Source organism: Peromyscus eremicus, chromosome 10 (assembly GCF_949786415.1).
Source record: "Peromyscus eremicus chromosome 10, PerEre_H2_v1, whole genome shotgun sequence".
Classification (NCBI taxonomy): Eukaryota; Metazoa; Chordata; class Mammalia; order Rodentia; family Cricetidae; genus Peromyscus; species Peromyscus eremicus.
The window spans coordinates 93,485,542-93,510,390 of NC_081426.1; the positions used below are offsets into that span (position 1 = coordinate 93,485,542).

The following is a 24,849-nucleotide window of genomic DNA, read 5'->3' on the forward strand; positions in this document are numbered from 1 at the left end:
ATTCAGGCATCTTCTAGTCTAAAGTACCACTTACCAAATTCATTTCTCTTTGAAAAAAGCCAGTTAAGACTTTCAGGAAAATCCTGCTTCCTCGTCTAGTGGCGTCATATGCCAGGCTAATCTGGATATTTGATTTTTTTTTTTTTAGCATGATTTTCTCTACTTGGAATTTTAATTGTGAAGCCCGTTTATGTTTTTGCTTTTTGAGGCTATCAGATATATGTTCTAATGTGAAATTAGACTTCCTGCTCTCACTGTCAGGCTCTTACCAAGGGATATTTCCAGATTAATATCCCTGAAATGTAATACGTTCCCTGAGATAGTTTCCCATGATTCCATTGCTCAGTGACATTTTACTGCATGTAGGATCAAGTCTAAATTCTTTTCTTCTTGTGAAAATCTTTGTTAATTCCCAAAGTTATCTCTGTTCCCCTAAACAATAATTACTCAGATATCTGTTAGGCTTGGGGCTTGGATTTCATTCTGAAAATTTATTATCTTGACATTTGAGACTTTATTTAATATTTGACCTTAATCTCTTTTCCATTATCTTTATCACGTCTGTCTGAAGAATTCCAGTGCACCCTGCCTGTTAACCCTGAGCTCCCCTTGAGTTTCTATTCTGACTTTGTTTGGGTGGTTCATGGTGCACCCCCAGTCCTTCATGGTGTGCCCCAGTCCTTCATGGTGTTCCCCAGTCCTTCATGGTGTGCCCCCAGCCCTTTGTAGTGTACCCCCAGTCCTTCATGGTGTACCCCAGCCCTTCATGGTGTGCCCCCAAGTCCTTCATGGTGTGCCCCAGTCCTTCATGGTGTTCCCCAGTCCTTCATGGTGTTCCCCAGTCCTTCATGGTGTGCCCCCAGCTCTTTGTGGTGTACCTCCAGTCCTTCATGGTGTGCCCCCAGCCCTTTGTGGTGTACCCCCAGCTCTTTGTGGTGTACCCCCAGTCCTTCATGGTACACCCCCAGTCTTTCCTAGTGTGCCCTGATTATGAGTTCCCTCCTTCTCCGTTCCTTATCCCTTCATCGCTCTGTGGCCCTTACAGTGATCGTTACCCCCTTACTTGAGGGACTTAAGACATTTGTGTGCCAATTTCTTCACTTTCTTATATTTATGTCTTCTTTCACCAAAGCACAAACTCCTGAGGGCCAAGTCTGAGCTTAGGCTCCCCCATCCCCTTCATCACCTGGGACAAGACTCTCACACAGTGCCAGAGTCCATGCAAGATGTGACATTCTTTCAGTTTCTCTTGGTGGCCATTTTTGGGACATGACGCAAGTTGGTGGCTGATGTGACTCTCATTTCTACCTGCCTCTGTCTCAGCCAGCAGTGACTGTGGTGGCATTTCCTGAATGGCTAATGCTCCACAATAAAAGCAGATGGTGCTATGGAATATAAATAGGAAAGTATTTCTTGCGGGGGATGCGGGGGAGAAAACATTCACTTTCTCAGCACAGCCTTTCCACCTTTTGACTTTGGCTGCTAAGAAAGTGCCATCTTAGCAGAGATTCAGCTGCTATATACAGAGGAGAAACTCCAGCAGAAGACCCTGGGAGTCTAGCTGAATGTGCCACTCTGCCATGAGAAAGCCCCACTCTCATTTAAAAGTCATGTGTTAAACTTCCAAATGCAGAATGTGACATCTGCCTCATGGAAAACCTTCAAAGCTAAAATCCCCAGAGAGAACATGGCTTCTTCCCTGGTGAAACCTGAGGGTCCTGAGGAGCTCTGGAGCAGAAAGCAGGCCTGTGCAGAAGGCTGACTGTCTCCGGCTTTGCAGCTGGACCGTCTGATTCCAAGTCCTACGTGGATTTAGGAGAAGCTTCCATGTGCTCCCACATGCCCCATAGTCTTTCTGATGGCACTGAGCACCTGCCTGCCCACCCCTCTCCCCTGTTGATGGGAGGTTCAGCACGTCTTCAGTCTCCACAGGAAGGGACCTTTGCATGTCACGTGGAATTTGGTAAATTGAAGGTGAGATGATGGACAGATAAGTTGTGGTTTCTGTTCAGGTCAGGAGGTCTAATTTTAACCCTTTTATCTGTGCATTAATATGCAATAGCTGCTTCTGCATGATAAGCCTGGGATACATTAATCAGCATAATATATACTGACCAGACCTCAGAGCTTATCCATAGTGGGAGGAAAAATCCCTTAATGGAGTGACTGCTTATAGGATAATAGGGACTATGAAAGGAAGGGACCCAGAGCTACAAGAGCCTGTGGTGATGGAACTAGTCAGGGTGTCAAAGAGGAAGAAGTCCTGGGGAATACCTTTGTAAGTCATTGACTCGGAGCATGCGGACTTAATTGACAGCTTTGTTTGATCCCTGAAGGTGACTTTGACCTTCCAAGAGAACTTTTTGGCACTGCTTTGAGAGGCAGCCATTTTGAACAAGAATAGCCCTCCTGGGAGGCTTCCTATGCAGCCTGTGCTATGTGTGATACAGTAAACAATATGCATTTGGTCTTGGACCCAGTTTCACACACACACACACACACACACACACACACACACACACACACACGCATCCCAGTACTTTGCCTGCTCCTGGGCTGTATCCTCTTTAATGAAGTGATACTAGTAATTGAATTGTCCTGAGTTCTGGGAACCCCATTACAGAATTATTGAACTTGAGCAGGGGTCTGACAAGGCAGCCATGCACCTGAGTAGCGGGGACACTGTCAGAAGCATGGACAGAAGCAGAGCCCTATATCTGTGGAAGGAGATGTTGACCGGGAGGGCGGTGTAGACTAGGGCTGGATTGTTGCAGCTGATAGAGAAAGGGTGTGTCGTGTTTACCCTAAATGTACTCCAAACATTTTCAGTGTGCCAGCAGAGGAATTAACGGCAACAGGTTTGGGCCCCTAGATGCCCCACTTACCGGATAGGAAACATGAGGCACTGACTCAACCCCAAGAGGAAAGTGGACATTGAATCGGAAGCACGGGTGACCTAACAGCCTGCCCTTCCGGAAGGGACTTACCTGTTTCTCTCTTGCGACTCTGCCCTTCCGGAAGGGACTTACCTGTTTCTCTCTTGCGACTCTGCCCTTCCGGAAGGGACTTACCTGTTTCTCTCTTGCGACTCTGCCCTTCCGGAAGGGACTTACCTGTTTCTCTCTTGCGGCTCTGCCCTTCCGGAAGGGACTTACCTGTTTCTCTCTTGCGACTCTGCCCTTCCGGAAGGGACTTACCTGTTTCTCTCTTGCGGCTCTGCCCTTCCGGAAGGGACTTACCTGTTTCTCTCTTGCGACTCTTGCCCAATGCTTTACTTCCCACATTCTTCCTGGGAAAACACAAGCTGATGAAATCAGTGTGTGTCGTGAAAGGTCTTGTCTGGATTCAGGAGGTGGCAAGCTGGACCGCCAGCTGGGTGTTGTTGGTTCTCGCCCCTGCAGCCCACCCACTTCTCCATCTATTGATACTGTCCACCCACCATTACAAGGTAGATCTAACAAAGAACGTTCTGCTTGGGCTCCTATTTTACCACACGGCATTTTTTTCTCCTCTGCCTGGAATCTTGACCCACCCCTGCCCCAGGGTCTTTTTCAAAGGCTCCCTTAGGCTTTGTAGGAGGGCTTAAGTGATACAGAGCAACAGTGGCAACATTTGTTGTTTTGTTTCCTGGGAACCAAACCGTGTAAACAAAGCTGAGGCCTGCCATGTGTTGCTTCCATCCATTGTTCCCGGCCATCTTCTCCTTACAGTCACCAGCCAGAGCTGGCTTGTCACCGGGAGATCCTTTTACATCTGCCGCTGGAGTGATTTCAGAGATGTCTTACCTGTGGTATCAGCTCTGAGGCCAGTGAGACAGTAGTGAAAGCTGAGAAGACAGAGGCCCAGAGTGGGGCCTGTGCAGATGGCGGTGGAGGCGGGCCTGGGGTGTGCTCCAGAGCACATGTTCCACACTGCTGAACGGGAAGCTGGCCTCTAGTGGGGAAGCGGGCGTGTGGAGGAAGACCAACAGAGCCAATACTTGGCCCCTAGGACTTGGGGATTAAAAATATGGAAATTTATAAATAAAAATTGAGCAGTCTGCTTTTGCCTTTAACGGCTCCAAAATGTGGACCAGGCAGGAGTGTGTGACCTTCCTGTGTTACCCAGAAATGGCTGTATAGCAGTGACCCCGTGGGGGGGAAAAAAAAAAACTTGTGAAGGGAGCCCTGTTCTTGTAGACTCTGGAAACAGGCAGGCTTTAAATATTCTGGTTCTACCCCTCACACCTTTGGTCCAAAGTGTATCACAGTGTATATCCAGGCCATGATGAAGCGTGAGACAGCCATAACCTAACTGATGACAAGGTCTGAGTGGCCCAGAGGACCTATTCGGGCTCTTCTTGAATGATCCAAAGTCACTGTGATCAGAGAGTACATAATGCCCAGGAAGTCGATCCCACCAGCTTGTAAAGTGTGAGCTGCAAAGTTAAAGGGGTGCTGTCTGGTTGCCTTGTTGCAGTCCCCTGACGCTGACTCTCAGTGTGGCACATTAGAAGCCCTGTATTGACATGGGCGTGGCCATTCAGGACCCCGAGCGGGGCTGGAGAGACCACTCAGCCGTTAAGAGCACCGGCTGCTCTTTCAGAGGACCCAGGTTCAATTCCAAGCTCCCACCTGGTGGCTCACAACCATCTGTAACTCCATTTCTGGGGGATCTGATGCTCTCATTAGACCTCCACAGGCACTAGCCACCCACGAGGTACACAGGCATACATGTAAGCAAAACACTCACATACTAAAAAAAAGGAAGAAGTCTTAAGTGTCTTCTAGATAAATTGTGGAGTCACCCATCTTGCTTATGCAAATTCATCTCACTAAAGGTTATGAATAAAGTAATGATTGAAAATTCAGGGTTTATTATAGAATGGTGTGTATATAAAGCAAGTTTGGTGGACTTAACATAGTATTTCCATGTGTTGTTGTGATGTTTTTTGGAACATTGAGGCTGATTATATTTGATTTATGTAATCCTTTTGGGTTTGCTGCAATAAGAATGGTTTTCTTATTCTGCATGACTCTTTTTGGTTAAAAACATACAAAATGTAAAACTTCCTTTAGCCATTTGCAAGTGTAAAATTCAGTGACGTTAAGCATGCCATCGTGATGAGATACCTTTGTGTGGAGATGTGTACATTTATATGTGCATGTTGGAGGTCAGAGGCCAATGTCAGGTGTCTTCTTCCATCAGATTCTTATCTTTTGAGATAAGCGGTTATAATTGAACTTAGAGCTTAGCAATCAGCTAGCCTGGCTGGCCATCAAGTCCTGGGCAGCCCCCTGTCTCTGCTGCCTGGCACTGGATTATAGGTGTGTGCTAGGAATCTGAACTTGGGGATGCTCATCCATGCATTTTACCAACTGAGCCATCTCCCCAGACCCTGGTGATAGTGCTGTTGGCTTTTTTTTTTCCCCTTGGTGATTTTTAATACACCCCTTTACCTGGGTGACCCTGGCTGAGTCTGGCTTGTTAGCATCAAGAATTTTGGCTGTTAAGATGGACATGAAATGACTTGGACCAGTTAAGTCTTTAAACATTACAGCACTTTTTATTGTTTTTGTTTTTGTTTCATAACATCTCGTCTCCCCTGGTCCATGTAATAAATAGTTGAGAAAAGGTATATTTATAGTTCACATGCTTTTGGATGACTAGGGTCAATATTGCAAGTCTGTCTTTGGAATCTCTAACTTAGCTGGAAAAGCTGACTCCCCAGTGCCAAGGCAGATCTGTTTGCAGGACAGTACACAAAGCCAACCTTTTAAAAGACTGGTTTGTTATAAAGCTACTATTGTGTTTTAATAAACTACTATGCTGCGTGTTGCTCTGTGTCTGTTCCTGTGCTAAGCATTTGAGTGATGGTTGCCTTGCTTTAACTGTTCATACAGTTCCATTAGGTAAAGAGCCGTCTCTCTGTCTTATAAACAGTATCAGACACTTAGCTTACTAGAGACCCAGCCAATGGAAATGGATGTGAGAACGCCACCTCCACCTTTCCGCCACCTCCCGTCCAGCTGCCCCAGATGCCCTGCAGCAGGCATTGCTCCTTCATCAAGCCATCAGGAAGAAAGTCTGTATCTAAACGCATAGTATGACGTTATCTTAACTGCATCTTAATAGACATACCAGGAAGCAAAGCCATGTGTATATTGCCATTTAAATGACAGTTAAAGGAGGGTTTTTCCCGCCTTGTCGTTATTAGAGTAGCGAGTAGGTGTTTCTGCGTATGAGGTTGTGTAAGCAGGATGGGTCCTTGCTCTGGCAATCTATCGTGTCAGTCTTCATTACTTAATGGACAGGCAGGATGGACGAAGAAGCTACTGCCTGTTTTATTTCACTGGAGGAAATACTGAGCCATGGGCCAGGAAGAACCATGCATATTTCATTTGTGAAGCCTATCTCTTTTTTTTGTTGTTAACAATAAAAAACATGGTGTCACTTTGCTTCCTTCTGGGGCATTTCCTCTGGGGTGTGGACACCAGAAAATGCTTCCCCAACATATGAAGGATTGTTGAGCTAAAGACAAAGGCAACTCAGTTCCCTGGCTTCCCTCTCTTTGGTTAAAGCAAGACAGACTTACAGAGGTGAGAGGTGCCCTGCCCACCTTCCCACCGCGTTAACAAAGGTTAACCGCTGAAGACAGTGCTGGACCTTCTCATCCTGGAGTGGGAACGGGGAAATTATATGAGCAAGCAGTACTAACACAGGGGTAGACAGGTGGGACACTGATCCTTACTCAACATAAGGGTGATTGTTAACTGGTCCATGTAATCAGAGTTTTACATATGTGAGAACTTTCAGAATGAGACCAGAGACCCAATAAAAACTGTCAGAACAGACAGCTGGGTAGAATTATGACTAAATAAAATCAACATGTGAACCTCTGGTAACAGTGAGGGCAGCTCAGTAAAACCTGTGATTTTCAATCTCAATGTAGCATTCCTTCCTCCCAGCCATGGCACAGAAGCCCTGCAGAGAAGGTAATCATCAGGGGGATTTGAGTTTCTATCATCCACCTTGGTGAGGGCAGGGAGGAAGAACTCTGGTCTCTGATCCACCTTGGTGAGGGCAGGGAGGAAGAACTCTGGTCTCTATGATCCACCTTGGTGAGGGCAAGGAGGAAGAACTCTGGTCTCTATGATCCACCTTGGTGGGGAGGGGAGGAAGAACTCTGGTCTCTATGATCCACCTTGGTGAGGGAGGGCAGGAAGAACCCTGGTCTCTATGATCCACCTTGGTGGGGAGGGGAGGGCAGGAAGAACTCTGGTCTCTGTGATCCACCTTGGTGGGGAGGGCAGGAAGAACTCTGGTCTCTCTGATCCACCTTGGTGAGGGCAGGGAGGAAGAACTCTGGTCTCTGTGATCCACCTTGGTGGGGAGGGCAGGAAGAACTCTGGTCTCTCTGAATCTCTTTGGAAGGGAAAAAGGAGACAAGAAACAGAAGGAGGGAGAGGGTCCGCAGTGCCTTGCCTCTCCATCCACAGGGACATTGCCTTTTTCTCAGTTTGATGCTGTGTTGGTAAATGTAAGGCCAGTTGCATGTCTCTAATCATGCCATCTAATTATTGAATGCAATATCTGTGACATTTCATCAATTTAAAAATAGTGGAAGTCTATACCTTTTCTTCCATATGTGCTGTGCCTTAAACTCAGGGTTTTACTAAGCATGTGGTGTTTCAAGCTACATCATTGTCCATGTCTGTGCACATTTTAAATTAAAAAAAAAGTTTCTTAAAGTTTTATCTCTGCTGGAAACTAGTTTATTGAATTTTCATGTGAGGTAGTTATTATATATTTAATATATATATATATAATATATAATATATATATATATTTAATAATATGTTATGAATGATATTATACACCATACAATGATTATTTTGTCATCACATAAAACTACTTAATTTCATCCTTATCACTACTTTGTGTGCATGTATATATACATATTTATGTGTGTGCATTTGTGTGCAGGTGCATGTGCTTCTAAGTGTGCATGCATGTGAAGGCCAGAAGTCAGTGCTAGGTATCTTTTTAATCACTCTGTAATATATATGGACAAGCATTTATATGCTCTTTACTCATTATAAGGGTGATGATAGATAGATTAGATAAATACATAAATAGATAGATGATAGGTAGATAGATAATAGATAGATAGATACATACATACATAGATACATAGATAGATACATAGATACATAGATACATAGATAGATACATAGATACATAGATAGATAGATAGGGTCTCACTGTATAACCTTGGCTGGCCTTAAACTCACAGAGATCTACCTGTCTTTGCTTTCCTAATGCTGGGATTAGAGGCATGTGATACCATGCCCGTCTCCATCTTATTTTTTTATTCTATTCATTTTACATCTTGGCCATAGCCTTTCTTCCTGTCCTCCTCTCCCAGTCCCTCTCCTCCATTCGCCCAACCCCCCCCCCTTCTGTCTCAAAGGCAACTGCTAGTTTTAAACATTTTACAGTGGATTTTTTTGTGTATTGTATACAGTTTTGTATTGGACTCACCAAAATGGGATAAATAATGAAATTTTTTGTCTGAATTTGTCAAATGTTAATGAACTGGACATTGTTACTCTAATTCTTGACTGTATATATTGTATATATTTATTGTACATATTGTATATAGTTTTTTCTTATATTAGTTATAACCTTTTATTATTTTAGACAAAAAGGAAAAATGTGGTGATATATTGTGTCCCCCAATATATTGTGCATCCTAATAAACTTATCTGGGGGTCAGAGAACAGAACAGCCACTTTATTAAACAAAGAGGTTAAGCAGTGGTAGCACACACCTTTAATCCTAGCATTCGGGAGGCAGAGATCCATTGGGATCTCTTTTGAGTTCAAGGCCACACAGGGGAACAGAGCCAGGCATGGTGACACACACCTTTAATCCCAGCATTTGAGATCTCTTGTCCTTGCTTGGTAAAGACACACGCCTTTAATCCCAGGAAGTGATGGCAGGAAGCAGAAAGGCATGAGGACCAGGAACTAGAGGCTTTTAAGCTTTTAGGCTTTTAGCAGCAGTATAGCTGAGATCCATTCGGGTGAGGACTCGGAAGCTTTCAATCTGAGGATTCGTGGAAACAGGATCAGCCGAGGAGTTGTTGAGGTGAGGTCGGCTGTGGCTTATTCTGTTTCTCTGATCTTTCAGCATTCACCCCAATATCTGGCTCCAAGTTTTTATTAATAAGACCATTTAGCAATTGGTGTTACATGTGTAAGGTGACCCAGTATGAGAAGTAGGGTCCCAAAAGCCAATAAAAGAGTCAGAGACAGCCCCTGTTCTCACTGTTATGAGTCTCCCAAGAGGACCAAGCTGCACAACTGTAACATATATGCAGAGTGCCTAGGTCAGTCCCATGCGGGCTCCCTGATTGTCAGTTCAGTCTCTGTGAGCCCCTGTGTGTAACACGAATCTTAAATGGTCTTATTAATAAAAAAAAAAACTCAGTGTCAGCTATTGGGGTAAATTCTGAAAGATCAGAGAAGCAGAACAAGCCATAGCTAACCTCACCTCGCCAATTCCTCAGCTGATCTTGTTTCCTCAAACTGGAAGCCTCTGAGTCCTCATCCGAATGGATCTCAGCTGAACTGCTGCTAAAAGCCTAAAAGCTTAAAAGCCTCTAGTTCCTGGTCCTCACGCCTTTCTGCTTCCTGCCATCACTTCCTGGGATTAAAGGCGTGTGTCTTTCCTAAGCAAGACATGAGATCTCAAATGCTGGGGTTAAAGGTGTGTGCTACCACTGCCTAACCTCTATGTTTAATATAGTGGCTGTTCTGTTCTCTGACCCCCAAATAAGTTTATTGGGGTGCACAATATATCAGCTACACCTGTGAGCCCAGGTTAGTTGATTGTGTGAGCCTTCCCGTGGTGTCCTTGACTCCTCTGGCTCCTACACTCCTTGTTCCTCCTCTGTAGGATTCCCAATCTCCATGTCTAAGTTTGGCTGTGGGTCTCTGCATCCATCTCCATCAGTTGCGAGATGATACTTCTTTGATGACAATTGGGCCAGGCACCAATCTGGAGACATCCAGTTCAGGTTACTTATCTACTGTTGCTTGGCGTCTAAGCTAGGGCCCTCCTTAAAGATGCATGGGTGTTTCCCTTGCACCAGGTTTCTGCCCAAACCGAAATGCTGCCCCCCTCCCCAGCAGTCCTCAGAACTCTCTCCCTCCATGCCCCCCCCCAACCTGATTGCTCATGTTTCCGTCCCTACCTGTCCTCAGTTCACTCACGAAATCTCCTCTATCTCCCCCCACCAGGGAGATCTGGGTAGTAAAGGATCTCTTGTTTTTCTCAAAAAGGCTTGTAGATTTTAGAGAAAGAGAGAAGAGAGGCGAGACAGAGAGGTCACCTTCTATGTGGAACTCTCACACAGCGCTTTTGGAGAGGCTGTGCAGCAGATGTCCTCAGAGCCAATGTGAATTCCGGCTTTGCTTTTGAACTTGACTGAACAAGTTTCTGAGTTTCTCTGATCTTTACTCTGGTTGTTTGAATGAGAAATGTCCTCTCTGGTCTCAAGCATTTGGACACTTGGCCCCCAGTAGGTGGTGCTGTCAGAGGAAGTTCAGGAGGTGCAGCCTTGCTAGAGAAAGTTTGTCACTGGGGTTGGCTTTCAGAGCTTAAGGCCTCAACTGCATGGAGTTACTCTGCTTCCTGCCTGCCTTAAGGCATGTGAGCTTTCGGCGTCTGACTCTGACTTATCTGATGCTTCTGTGCTTCCCTGCTGCCGTGGAGTCTTAACCATACCATCTAGAACCATAAGCCCAAATAAACTCATTCTTCCTTAAGTTGCCTCTGTCGTGGAATTTTATCATAGGAATGGAAAAGTGACTAACTTATTCAGCGTTATTACCTGTGGAGTCAAGTCGTCATTCTTGACCAAGTATACACTAAATGGTTACCTTGCTAACCCTGGCAGCCCTCTTCACCCAGTGGGTAATTGTTGAGACTGTTGTATGTTAGACCTTGTCCTGCACCCTGAACTCTTAGTTCTAACAGCTCAAAGGCTGAGGCAATTAAGCACATCACCAGGTATCTGTGATGTAGTTTAACAGCAATGCAATATCAGATTCCTAAAGGTAAGAAGCATGAAGTGTGGTATGACTACTGATTTGAGGAAGTTGGGTATTGGTGCTCATTATAAATATCTTGTGGGCTGGAAATAATAGCCCAATTGGCAGCATCCATGACATCCTGAGTCCTTAGCACCACCACCTCAGCATCAGGTAAGATGATATACACCTTTAATCCTAACCCTCAGAGGTGGAGGCAGGGAGATTGGGTGTCCAAGGTCAGCCTTGGCTATGTATTGAGGTTGAGGGCATTGTGGACTATATGAGACCCTGTCTCAAAACCAAAAAGAAGTATGTGACTTTTATGTTTTGTAGTCATTTATCCATAGGTGAACATTGAACCTTTGCCTTATTACCTTAAACTCAATGCTAAGGCTTATTGCAACTTATGACATCTGATGATTGGTATTGTTTCAAGAGTATATTGTAGCAGAGACAGCCTTCCTCGCAGTAATCACGCAGGAAGTGATTTGCTCTAAGAGACTAAAATTATCCTGAGGACATGCACATATGTCAGCTTTGTCTTAGCTCATAGAGTTGTGAAATTACACTGTTTAGGAGCAAATAGTGTTTGGCAGGCCCTGAGATGACAAGCGAAGTTCCTGGCCCCCAAGAATGTATGGTCTTGGAGGAAGAAGACAGGCTAAGAATTAAGCACAGCTTAGTGTGACAGACAATATTCTGACCTGGATAATAACATGCTCTCATTTCATCTCAGCGTTTTCCTTCTTGTATCATAAGGCCAACTCATGCAAAAGAATAATTATGAAATCCCAATTTGTAAGATGTTAAGGTCATTTAGGAATGCCGTGGCACTCATCCTGTGGCCCATCGTTGATTCAGAATGACATGCAGTCAGTAAACGCAGCGGTCACGCTGAGTTTGACGGCAGCTCTGCTCTCAGATTTGTGAGCTGTCACGTTTAGTGGGTAGTTGGCCAGTATGCTTCCTGGAGGGTCGACCCTGCCTCTGTTGACTACGCCTGCTGTGGGTGATGCAAATGCCCCCAGCTCTGTCAAGGCCTACCCACCCCTTCCTTTCTCCCCTGACATACTGTATGTGTGGCCTGCCTCTGCTCACATGTCCTTCTGAGAGCCAAGCCATCTACATACCCTGGGTCTCTAACTGGGTAATGAAATCCATTGTGGTCTGGTGTCATGCAGTCACAGAAATGACACTCTACATACTCTCATGCAGTCAGACCAGACATGGGGCCCCACGAGGTTGTCTAAGCACTTATCACTAGGGTAGACTAACTTCAGTGCCACTTCAGACCATTCTTCTCCATTTCTTCACATTTAAAAAAAAGTATTTTATCATTTTGTATGTCTGAGTGTTTTGCCTGCATTTTTGTCTGTACACCACATGTGAGCAGAGGCCAAAAGAGGGCATCAGATCTATGGAACTGGAACTATAGTTAGGAATCTTGGTGTGTGCTGGGAATTGAAACCAGGTCCTCTGGAAAAGCCATTGGTGCTTTTAACCACTGAATCTTCACTCCAACCCATCACAACATTTTAAGAGGAGTAGCCAAGAGCTGGATGGGAACAATCCAGGAAAAAAGCCCCTTTTACTCCCCATTTTGTCAGGTCTCAGAATCTCAACTGACCAGAAGGAAGTCACAGCCATATTGCATATCTTCTTGCAGGTTCTATTGACACCCTCTCATCTAGCCATGGAAAATACTCTGGGATGGATTCCTGGGATCCAGATAAACTAGAGAGTGCATTAGTCCTCAAGGGACTTGAGACATTAGTTTAGCGTGTACCCTAAAGCAGTGTGAGAGAAACAGAGCCAGGAACTTAGCCAGTGAGGGCAGTGCAGCTCACAGAGATGGTGTCATGGGACCTCGAGGCAGGTTAGGCAATGGAATGTAGACCAGGCTGGCCTCAGTCTCAGAGATTTGCCTGCCTCTGCTTCCTGAGTGCGGGGGATTAAAGGCTGCATCACCATGCCCAGCTGGAGTGTCCCTTTTTAAGTCTTTGCTTTGGAACTTTTCCAATCAGTGTTGTATGAGAGCCTGATTTTACATAATCAGAGCCTAAAATAGATTGCACAAGACAGAGTATAGCGCTGGAGTTCCTGCCATTTCAGGAATGCAGTGTGCATAGTGATGTCATAGGATTGTGTTTTAGATCCATGGAGAGTGTGAGCTCAGGGCTGGGAATGTATCTCAGTGGTAGAACACTTGCCTAGCCTGGTCAAAGCCTTGAGTTCGACACCCACCATTACAAAAAAGGCAAAAGAAAGGTTCTTGATTTTCCCTCCATCTTTCGTCTTACGGTTCTCTTTTGCACCCGTCACGACAGGTTCACACATGTGAAAGGCTGTGTTTAGATTCCCGGTCTGTGTGGCTGCCCTTTGCTCTACTGCGCAGGAGTGTCCTGTCAGTCTCTGCCATCCCCGCTGACCAGAAGAGAGCAAGAGCACCTGGACTCCTCCCCTCGGCAGGATAGCCTTGGGGTCTTTCCTTTCTCTACCAGAAAACTGATCCTTAATCATTAGTCATTTGGGAGGATGAGGATTTTCTTCTACATCCCTTAGAAGGAATTTCTGAACGGGGCTTTTAGAAGGCAGGAGGGAAGAGTCTCAGCCGCCCGGCCTCTCCAGCTGCCAGAGTCCATGCTGAGGCTGTCGCAGGGCTGAGTTTTCAAGTAAAGGACATACATGTGTGCTGCCTCTGCCCGAGGCGTAGACATGGAGCTCGTTTGGTAACTCATTAGCATAGTGAGCTGGAGAGCAGAGCTGCCAGTCTCTGCAGCTGGCCTGTCAGAATTGCTGTGACGGTCTTTGTCCCATTTTATCCTGCCTAAAGTGCACGATTTATTCTATTCTGAGCAGCTTTGCCATTTAGGATTTTCACATTTCATTCTCCCAGCTCAGTACTTTTGTGTTCTGCTGAGGAGGAAGAAAAAGGATAACTTTGGCTACAGTTTCTAAAATTAGTCGGAATGATGCGCTTAGCCTGGATAAAGAAACTGAGCCACGCTGCATTGTTGCTTTTAGTTGACATTGATGGCTTCATCTCGAGATGACAAGTAGTCATTATGAGAGCCTCCACCGAGTTCGACATCTGTCTTCGACAAGAGACAAAGAGACAGTTCTGGTTTGGGTGAATCTGAATAGAGAAGAGGAGTGGGACTCATTAGTTACTAAACATGACGGGTTGTATAACCTACCTTTGAAAGTAGGCAAAGTAAAGCAATAGCAAGATTCTTTTTCATGTGTTGAATTAGTTAAGGTGTTTGTTTGGTTTTTGTCTTTTTGGGTTTTTTTTTAATACAGTTTCATTGATAACTCCTAATCTGTTCAGAAATCAACTGATGATATACTGCCTACCAAAAAAAATTTTGGTGTAACAATATTGGGGGGGCGAGGCACATCGATTGACATTACATATAAGAGACTAAATGTTTGGTTTTGGGCCAGTGTTCTCATTTTAGAATTCTATACAGAAGAATCACACGAACAGGGCTGAAGAAGAGGCTGTAGCTCCATGGTAGAGCGCTTGCTTACCAGGCACAAGGTTCTAGGTTCAATTCCCAAAGGGGAGGGGGTGTCATGAGCCTAGTTCAGGGATGTTTGTGGCATTATTAGTAATAAACAGGGAATGGCTTTTAAAACCGTGACACGTTTATAAGGGCTTTTTATCAGACATGATTCCTGGAAACTTAACATGAAAAGGCCCATAGGTGTCTAAAAGGAAACCTGGAAATTAGGCCATGGAGCTTTCCGGTGGCATCTCTGTACACTGCAGGCTAGGAGCAATTAAATAGCAAACTCAGTGGAGAAAACTGTCTCAAAGATACTTTTACTTGTAAAACACAAATATAATAAGGAGATATGCCTCGGATGTAATGTTTCATTCTCTGGGAAAATGAACTGTGTCCACATTTTGTGCTTTGTGAATTCTGCCATAAGGAGGACCATGATTTGATGGTCTCCCTGAGTGTCAGCTAACCTTTTGCTGGAAGGTCAGAGGCTGTCTCTGACTTGTGCTTTTTAAAAGTTGGGTTTTTGTGTGTTTCACAAAATTTGAGAACCATGTATGTGTAAAATGGTCTTGTAGTCCTAGGATGCATAAAATATAACAATATGTTTATGATTTCTCTTCAGGAATTCCTCAGATCAAAACTAATTGCAGAGTTTCCGGTTGACCAGCATTCATAGGGTAAGATGAACATTTCCAGCTGTAAACACATGGCAAAGATTATTATAATTTAGTCGGTAGCTTGGGGCAAAAAAGAATACAGGAAAAGTTTGCCATACTTACAGATGTTTTGAGTAAAGTCACTTTGATATTTTTAAACTGGTTAAGCAGAAATTTAAATCTGTGTTATTTTAATTAAAATGTCATCTGCCTACCCTTTGTGGGTTTTGTAAGCAGAAATGTGTATGTTTAATTGTTAACTTTTTTTTAACCACTGAAGATCGAAGGAATATAATAACCTGTGAGAGATTTAGACTCCATGCATACGTGTTTTATTTGGGCATGATATCCTTTTTGTTGTTTTATTGGTTAATTGATTGAAACAGCCTCTTATAAGGCAGGCTGATCCCAAACTCACTGTGTAGCCAAGAAAGGCCTTGAACTTCTGACTCTCCTGGCTCCACCTTCCAAGTGCTGGGATTTCAGCCGTGTACCACCATGCCTCTGTGCCCTGTTGGAAATTGAACCTAGCCCTGTGCATTCTGGGTAGACACTGTACCAAGTGAGCTCCATACTCGGCTCCCAAGTTTAAATTCAGTCAGCCCATTTGCCATGCTTCTATAAGATAAGTACACCTGTCTTGAGTGAGCAAGTTAGGAGTGCAAGACCTGTACATGTTTGCTTCCAGCAGACATTGCGCCTCTTTCATAATTCTGGAAGATTTGCCTTAAGTTAGCTCTGTGGCAGAGCTTTTGACAGTAATGATGGGAGGTGAAGTCACTCACTGACTTCAGCAGCAGGACTCCAGAGTCACGAATACAACACTTTGTTACCTATCCCTGAACACAGGCAGGGTTCAAGAGACCCGGTGGTAAGGCAGTGAGATTGTCATCATTCCACTCTGGAAACTCTTTTTTTACGCGAAGATAAAAATCCATGATGTGGGCATGTGTTTCCACGCCCATCTGTTGAGCTGCCCGAGCCGTTAAAAGCTTAGAACAGGTTTCGATGCTCTGCTGCTCCTGGCCGTTTGGAGGCCTCTCCATCACCTCTCAGTTGCTTCAGATCCAGACTTCTTGCCTTGGCTGCAGACTTGCCATCACTCTCCTCTCGTCCCGGGCTCCTGGCTTTAGCCAAAGTGCGCTCCTGTCTGACCCTCATGCCTCCCAAACCTAACGGCTCTCTCTGCCTGGGATGATCTTCCTTGGTGGGGCTGAGTGACGAGCGCTGAATTTCATCTCTCTTCTAACGCTCGTCCTCCAAGCAAGCCACCCTTTTTGAGGTTCATAGTCTTTGCAGTGCTTTTGATCTCGCCGTGTCTGTATGCTTCGTTATAAGTCCTTCTCTCCCTCCTCAGTAAAATACCTAAGAGCAGAGACGTCATGAACTGAGGATTGCACCCAGGGCCACGTGCACATGCTGGGCAAACGTTCTTCCACTGAGATCCTTTCATAGCTCATCATCTGTCTTGCATGCCTGTATTTCCCTAAGACTTGGATCCGTTGGTACATAACAGGCATTGTCAGTATTTGGAGTATTTGAGCTTTCTTTGACTGGTGCTGCTGTTCAGGAATGTTCCACGCATTCCCTTTGTGCATGTTGTTTACATAAGAGCCACTCAGAGAACCTTCTAGGTTTATCCCATTGTCCCACTCTTTCGGTCACCAGGAAGTCTGGAGAAGATGGTACCCACCGTCCACTCTCCATGTCCTCTCTGCAGCAGGGTTGCGGTCCCAGGAGAGCAGAGGTAAGACTGCTCTTGCTCTGCCTCATTCTGGCATGCCTGCTCTCTGTAATTGAATAAACAAATGTAAACCCAGAAAAAGGATTTAAAGGAGTGGCGACATCAGGCTTTTAAGTATTTTTCAAGTGTATTAGTTTGTCTATCCCGGATCTAAAATCTCTCATTTTTTACTCTTCAAAAGGGATTATAACAAATGTTTTCTTGAGTATATTTGCAGCTTTGTGTTTCTAAGGAAGACTATTATCAGTGTTTTCCAACCCAGCCCTAGGCCATAACCCAGGTTCTGTTACCTGTGTCTGTGGAGGAGCTACCTAATTGCTCTGAACTGTTTCTTATTTATCCAGTAAAGAGTGGACTCTGGTTTCTGTAGGCCACGTGACTGCTCTGTGAAGGGTGTAGACGGATGAGAAGTTCCTGACTGATGGCCTCTGTTCTCTGCATGGTACCCTGAAAGGAGAATTATGTGACTCATAAGAGACTGTGGAGAGCCCGGGTGTGGCCCCACTTTATTATGACTTTCCTTACTCTAGGGTTTTGGGGAGTTGGCCAGTAAAATATTTTTAAAAATAATGAGAAATAATGAAGGATTCAGATTGCCTTCTTATACCATCTCTGTGAGAATTATCCACCCACCAGTAAATTACACTTCCAATACTATAGCTCCAGCTTCTATGATTTAAAATGTGTTTTAGAGTCCATGTAATCACACGTGACTATCATCACAGCATTCAGGAAACTGAGGCAGGAGGATCATGAGACCCAGGTTAACCTAGGCTACGTAACAATCCCTGTCTCAATAAAAACTCCAGAGCCAAAAACCAATGTTTGTTTTAGACTCAAAGTAGATAATATAGTTGCCTGCTAAAAGCATTACCAATTTATGATATTTCCAAGACAGACCATCATCTAAAGTTAATATATGATATATTCTGTAGCTTGTAGAAACAGAGTAGAGCAGCATTCCTTAACCTTCAAAACAACTTAGAGCTGGATGTAGTGGAACACTTTTATCTCAACTCTCAGGAGGCAGAGGCAGGTGGATCTCTGAGATCAAGGCCAGCCAAAGATACATAGTGAGACCTTGTTGCCAAAGAAACAAAAAACAAACCAAGTCAGGTTCTTTGGGATTTCAGGATTGTATTCATTCAGTAATTTTAGCTTATGTCTTTCATATTCAATTTAATTTTATTTGTTCAGTACTTTTCTCCTGGGGCTTCCAGTGAATAAAGTAGTTTTTATCTAGATTATTTATTCTTATTTATGATTGCTTAACAAATTCATCAGGGAATTACCTTATGACCAGTACCTGTCTCCATATGCTTTTTCTGACCCCTGTGCCCACCGAATATTTCCTTCCCTGCCTTTCCTGATCTGAACATCCTTCCACACCTCTGCAGCAATTCTGTTCTGCACTCACCAGAGTAAAATGATTCCTCTCAAAGAATTATTTTCTGAGGCCCTGTTCCCTCCCTAAGTGGTCACAGCATTCCACAGTGGATTAAGACTCTGTTACTGGTTTTTGTGCTAACATGATCTCTGAGGTTAGAGCCTCAGGTGACATAGACCTTCTGAATCTGTGACCCGAGATTTCCTCCCGAAATCAGCTCCGTTGGTGGTCAGCCTAAATCCTCTTGGGCATTGAGAGGGACTCAGCCAAAAGCCCAGGCTGGGCTCTGGGTCACAACAATGGCCCCAGTGCAGCCCTGTGGCTGGGGCATGCTAGACTTTCCAGGCATCCCAGCATCCCAGCAGACACCATGTGGAGTAGAATTAGTCATCATTCGACAAAATCATGGGAAATAATGACATGTTTATTTTAGATACTGAGATTTGGTGTGTTTTTTGACAGACCAAGTAACAATGGCAGAAAGTAGTATCTTGAAGCTGGGCAGCGGTGGCGCACACCTTTAACCCCAGCACTCGGGAGGCAGAGCCAGGCGGATCTCTGTGAGTTCAAGGCCAGCCTGGGCTACCAAGTGAGTTCCAGGAAAGGTGCAAAGCTACACAGAGAAACCCTGTCTCAAAAAACCAAAGAAAAAGAAAGTGGTATCTTGAAGTGTGGTGCTACCATAATGAAATGTGTGATGCCGGCACAGGGCGCAGCTGGCAGAGAAGCTCGTGAAAATAGTCTTCATGGCGGACGAGGGCCAGAAAGGAAGCTGTTACTCAGTAGAATTGTATCCTTGTTTTGTATGGACAGAAGTTCAACAAACCATCACCTACATGGAACACTCAGAGGAACACTGGAGACTCCTTTTCTAGACACAGTGATCCAAGTGTTGCGGGAGAAGTGGATTAAGGAATGTGCAGGTTTTAATCAGGATTTAGAGGAAATATTTCCTGTCTAAAATTGTCTAGGATCCTAAATAAAGTGTTTTTTGTTTGTTTGTTTGTTTGTTTTTTATTCCTTGATTCTGCACCTCACAAAAGGGCTTAAAAAAGAAATGACCTCAGGTGCAAACACTGGATTCAGGGCAACACTGTCTGAAGCACTTGATTTCACAGTAAAAAATAAAAGTAAGGGCACATGTGTAAGACCCTCAATAGAAACTCACAAGTAAGTTAAGGTAGTCCCCCCTCCATCCGCTCACCCAGATGTGATGTCCCATAGCATCTTGGTCTCAAGTCTGAACTCGATTTCATGGTGGGGTAAAACTTTTGCAGGAGGGTTAGTGTGCTTTACATGTAGAAAACATGTAAGTCATTTATGACCGGGAGACTGTTGGGGCACAGAAAAGTACAGTCTGTTGTCTTCCCCTTCTGGACTAGCCTGAGACTTCCCTGATAAGTAGTTTGTTTGAACAGAGAACTGTGTAGGTTCAAGTGTTAGTACCAACTACTTACTAGTATGAGGACGTTTGGGGCTAGCCAACACTGTGACAGAAAAGACCCATAAAATCTCAGTAAACAAACCTTTGTGGGATGCGGGCCATCAAGATACAGAGTAGAAAACAGTTAGCCAGAACCCTTCCTCCCAAATGCTCCCGGGTTCTTGCCCTGCTACCTGCTCAGCCCATCTCACAGGTTCTGTCACTGTGAATGTGCCCTACACAAATATCTGAAGGTTTTTGCTGAATTTTGCATTTCTGCATGTTCAGTTTGTCGTATAAATATGTGTCATATCTTAATGTGTTAAAACTGTAAGATCCTATAATGTCAGAAAATTGAAATCTAAGTTCATTTGACCCATTTCTTTCTGAACGTCTGTCTGATCTTCCTGGGTGGTAATTAATTTTACCTCAATTGATGTGTTCATTAACTTTCTGCTACTATGACAAAATACTTAGGATAATCATCAACAAAATGTGGGGTCTTGTTTGGTGGCCCCACTGCTTTGGGCCTGTGATGACCCAGCATGCTATGGTAGGAGAATTCTGTGGAGGAAACCCTTGCTTTAGTTGTGTGTCTGAGATCAGAAGCCCAGATCTTTGAAGCGAAATCAAGTTCTCAGCGCATAATGGCTGAATACCATCTGATCATTGCTTGTTTATTTTCACTAGTTATTTTGGAAATGATTTCAAAGTAAAAGAAGGACCACTGGGAAATCTAGATGCCTAACTTGAGTGTTGTCGTTCCAGTCTTGGAGACGTTGGGATGAGGCTGTCGGATGAATTCATATGCTTTGAAGAGCTTTGATGGCTTTTTAATGAGATTTAAAAGCTGAAGGAATGGGATTGGGACCATAAAATCCATTACTCTTCACATTATTTCTTTGAAGTGATTTAGTGCATTTGTGTGTTAGAACTGGAGATCTCATTTGGACTGAATCCTCCTCATTGTTTGCTAATATGTGGTCTGGAAAAGGTTTAGGGCACAAACAGTGTTCACTGGCATAATGGCTCTAACTCTAAAGCGCGTCAATTAGAAAAATCGGCGTTAGATCAGGAAGGCTTCAGACTTCTTATGCATCTGTAAACCCTGGTGCAGGATTTAAAGATGGAGTCAGTTCAGTAGAAAACATTTAGTGGGAAATGTTTAGCTATGAATGGGTATTACATGGTATGTGACTGTGTAACTAGAAAAGTCACAGAAAACAACACTTGAACCCTTGTTTCTGGGACTACAATAGAACTCAGTTCTGATGCAGATTCTGGGAAAGATCTCAAAAGCCTTTTCTCTAGCTTTTGAGAAAACTGAGACATGGCATAATTAATTAGATTTACTGAGCTCATGTGATCTGTGGACAAGGCTTATAGTTTGAGTTCCAGTTGTAATTGTTTTTTCCTGACAGTTTTGTTACATTGAACAAGGGGAGTTCTTTGGGCCAGTTTTCTTTCCCATGTTTATAACACATGAAGACGTAGTGTTTATCTCACTGGATTGTTTAAGTATGAAACAGTTTCAGATAAATAAAATGTTCTTTGAATGCAGATAGCCAATTAAGATATTAATTGTAACATTTTTATTTGATCTTATTAATAAGAACTTCATCAAAGGAGTCTGATGATATGGTAGATTAGGTGAATTGAGGAAAGTCTTACTAGCAAGTGTCCAAACTTCAGACATTGAGACATGGCATCACCTACAAGTGTGTTGGGCCACATTCATATATCATATATTCCCATATCCTGGCATGCATGGGCAGCAGCTTAGTTGTGCCTGGTAGTGTTTTAAAAGGCAAATGGAAAAAGTTTACACTTAATTTCTAATGGAATAAGTAGGGCAAAACCTTTGCCCTTGGAGTCCCCTGGACAGTTAGTTCTTCATAGTTTCTCCTTAAGATTATTTTACACAGTTACCTTCAGTTGTGGGTTTATACCTTTCTGTGATGTAGAAAATGTATTTGTAATAGTTAAGAGAATCTGTTGTCTAAGAAATACCATGATGTTGGTAACATGCTGAACATGATGGTTACCTAGGATAGTAGAACTTCCCAAGAAATTCTTTTCTGCAATGTAATGGAAGACTATGAAGATATATTTCATGCATCAGATCACGTTGTTTGTTTTTGCTTATTGTTTTGAGATAGACTCTCTTTCCCTCCCCACCCCCTCCCTCTCTCTCTCTCTCTCTCTCTCTCTCTCTCTCTCTCTCTCTCTCTCTCTCTTCTCTCTCTCTGTATGTGTGTGTCTGGCTGTCATGGAACTTGCTGTGTAGACAGGTTGGCCTCCATCTCACAGAGATCCACCTGCTTCTGCCACAATGCCCAGCTTCAGATATCTTTTTAAATTTCCAGTGCTAGGGGTTGAACCAGGGCCTCACACATGCTAAGCATCCATGATCTACCATTGAACTACTCCTCACTCCCCTGGCACCTTTTTCCTGCTCACTGCATGTATATGCAGTTATGTAGTGATACATTCAGGTAGTCGGATTTCTGTGGCAACTTTAACTAATCTGACTTTCTGCTTAGCAGGTGCCCTATGTGGCTTCATAAGCCCAAAGGAAATTCTAAACAAACCCAGTAATACCAGCACAAGATTACTAACTACTAAAAGAAACTATGACTGTAGTTTGAGGTTTGTATCTTTTGCTGGTTCTTAAGTACGTAATCATTTGTTAAAGGATGCTATCTTCAGAGCAAATATAAATCTTCCCAACCTTCTCAAAAAGGATCCTCGAACACTAAAAATCATTTCTATATTAAATTATTAAAGTTATTAAAAGTTGTGGATGTAACTCAGTGGTAGACTGTATGCTTAGCTTGTCCAAAGACCCTGTACTCAATCCCTAGCATTGTAAAAACAATGTTAGCATTTCGAAATCTTCTTACAGTTCAAGGTCATCAGTGTGTATGCAGTTTAACTCCCATATGTGGTTAAAGTAGATCCTGAGAATGCCTCTTATCAACTGCAAGGTAAAATAATAGTATTAACACAAAGGCTGACTCTGTCTAGTGATTTCACCACTTCAGGGAAAGAGAGCTGTATTTCTAAGCCTTGTGTAAAAATAATGTTTTTATCTCATAGCTGATGAACTTAGTAGGCTAAATTTTTTGAACACTGAATTGTTATTTGAGCAGATAGGTGGTTTTAAGTTGGAATAGAAATTTCATGGGTCAGTAAGCCACCTGACAAATGTAAGTAAGACCAGTTGCAATGAGGCGGGACAAGAGAGATTGACATAAGTAAGATGCTTGGGGAAAGGCTCAGTGTTATAGAGGATTTTTGCATATAGCACACTGAAATTTCTCCATAATAAAAAGGAAGTCCAGGGATGGGTGTAGTCTGAGGCATGTGGGTGGGGTCCTGCCTACAGAGCTTTTCCAAGATGCGCCTTAGGTGGTAGTGAACGGACCTGTGAAAATATGTCTTGGTAACATTTGATGGAGAGGGTCTCTGAAAACAGTATCTCCAAGATATTTTTGCTTCCTCATAGGATGAAAACAAACTCCGAGATGGTGTGTCTAAGAAACTTCAAAAGGTGTAGACCTCCTGATTGAAGCGTGGTGGCTTTGATTCATTTCTTCATGATAGTAAGTATAAATACATACAGTGTTGCTGAGGTCAGTGTTGGCTGGTAGTCTTTGTTGGGCAATCTCTACTCCCTGTCAAATACTCTCTTCATTATTTGAGCCATTGTTTCTTCCCAATACCAGTTTGAGATATCAAATGACTGTAACTCTCAAGAACTGTTGGGAATGAGTAAGTTCATAAGCTCAGGCTGGAAAAATCTCTAGAGATGGTATGATTCACTCTTATTTTCCATTACAAGAAATATTTTCCATCACAAGAAATTTGTAGTGTTCCTGGTGGACAGTCCATCAAGACCCAGCTAGGACAGAGAGCTGAACTGTTGAAAAAACATCCACTTAAATGATGTTCCACCAACACACAAAATCAGATGACTGGCCTCACATGGTAGCACATACCTATAATTCTACCAGAAATTCAGGGCCAGCCTGGGCTACATATCATGTTTAAGCCAGCCTGGGCTACATGAGACCTTTCTCCCTAAAATATGTCTTTATCAACCTTCTACTCAGCTAGTTCTGCCTCTGAAACAAATCCACACATTCTTTCATTTATGAGGAACATTTTGCCACTTTTTAAAGGAGACAGAAAATATCTATTCACCACAGATGAGGTACCAACAGAACAAAGAAACTAATTCCATTCAGTCTTGCTTGATAAACCAGTGAGTTCATTGGGGTTACTGCCAGGAAGAGGGGCAACAGATCACAAAGAGCTGCAATACTGTAAAAAAATAAATAAATAAATAAAAACACTCCTCTAGCCCCCTAATTCTCCATTCTCCCCCAATTCTAACTCCCCCATCATCCTTCCATTCCATGTGCCAGCACCCCCAAACACTGCGTGCAGCTCCAGTGGGAATGGGAGATACACTCTCAGCTGGGGGTCTGGTGACATTCCTTACCCTCCCAGGAGGCAATGTTAACACCTTATCACAGGCCTAGCCGTCACCGCACCGTGTTGCATATTTCCTTGCCGTGACCGCACAGCCAGTGTGTGCTGTTGGTCACCAGAGCAGTCTGATCCGTGGTGGCCACAGGGTCGTATCAGGTTGCAGCGTGCACACAAGTGTTCCTTTCCATCCCTGCTGTCTGTGGTCCCCGCCTTGCGTTCCTCCATCGTGGATGATTTGAGGTCGCCACTCCTGATCATGCTGTTGCCTGTTTTGTCTTTAACTGAGTGTTAGGTTCCAAGCATGATCTCACTGAATGGGAACAAAACTGCTGCCCCGTTATCGGGGATCACTGTTAATATGGCCAAAGGTTGGGTCACTATTGAGTATAAAAGTTATCACACAGTTGGCTGAAAGTACGCACACTTGGTTAAAATCCATGAAGTTTTCTTTTTTTATGTTATTCCATCCAGTGATGTTTTCTACGAACCCTTTTCTATTGTGTTTTTGGTATTTTTTTTTTTTTTTTAACCAGAACAATTCTATGAATC

General features: G+C 43.7%; 1 protein-coding gene across 8 annotated transcripts in view; it reads left to right on the forward strand.

Annotated features, from left to right (window-relative positions):
- The window catches only part of Lrrc8b (leucine rich repeat containing 8 VRAC subunit B), a 68,839-nt gene that overhangs the window by 32,881 nt on the left and 11,109 nt on the right, over positions 1-24,849 (forward strand). For 5 of the 8 annotated variants that reach the window (XM_059274874.1, XM_059274882.1, XM_059274881.1 and 2 more), the window contains 2 exons: positions 15,216-15,270; positions 23,312-23,408. The gene's annotated coding sequence lies outside the window, so the exon portion shown is untranslated. Of the gene's footprint in view, positions 1-15,215; positions 15,271-18,842; positions 18,970-23,311; positions 23,409-24,849 lie in introns of all 8 variants that reach the window. The other 3 variants (XM_059274877.1, XM_059274880.1, XM_059274879.1) reach the window with 2 other exon arrangements.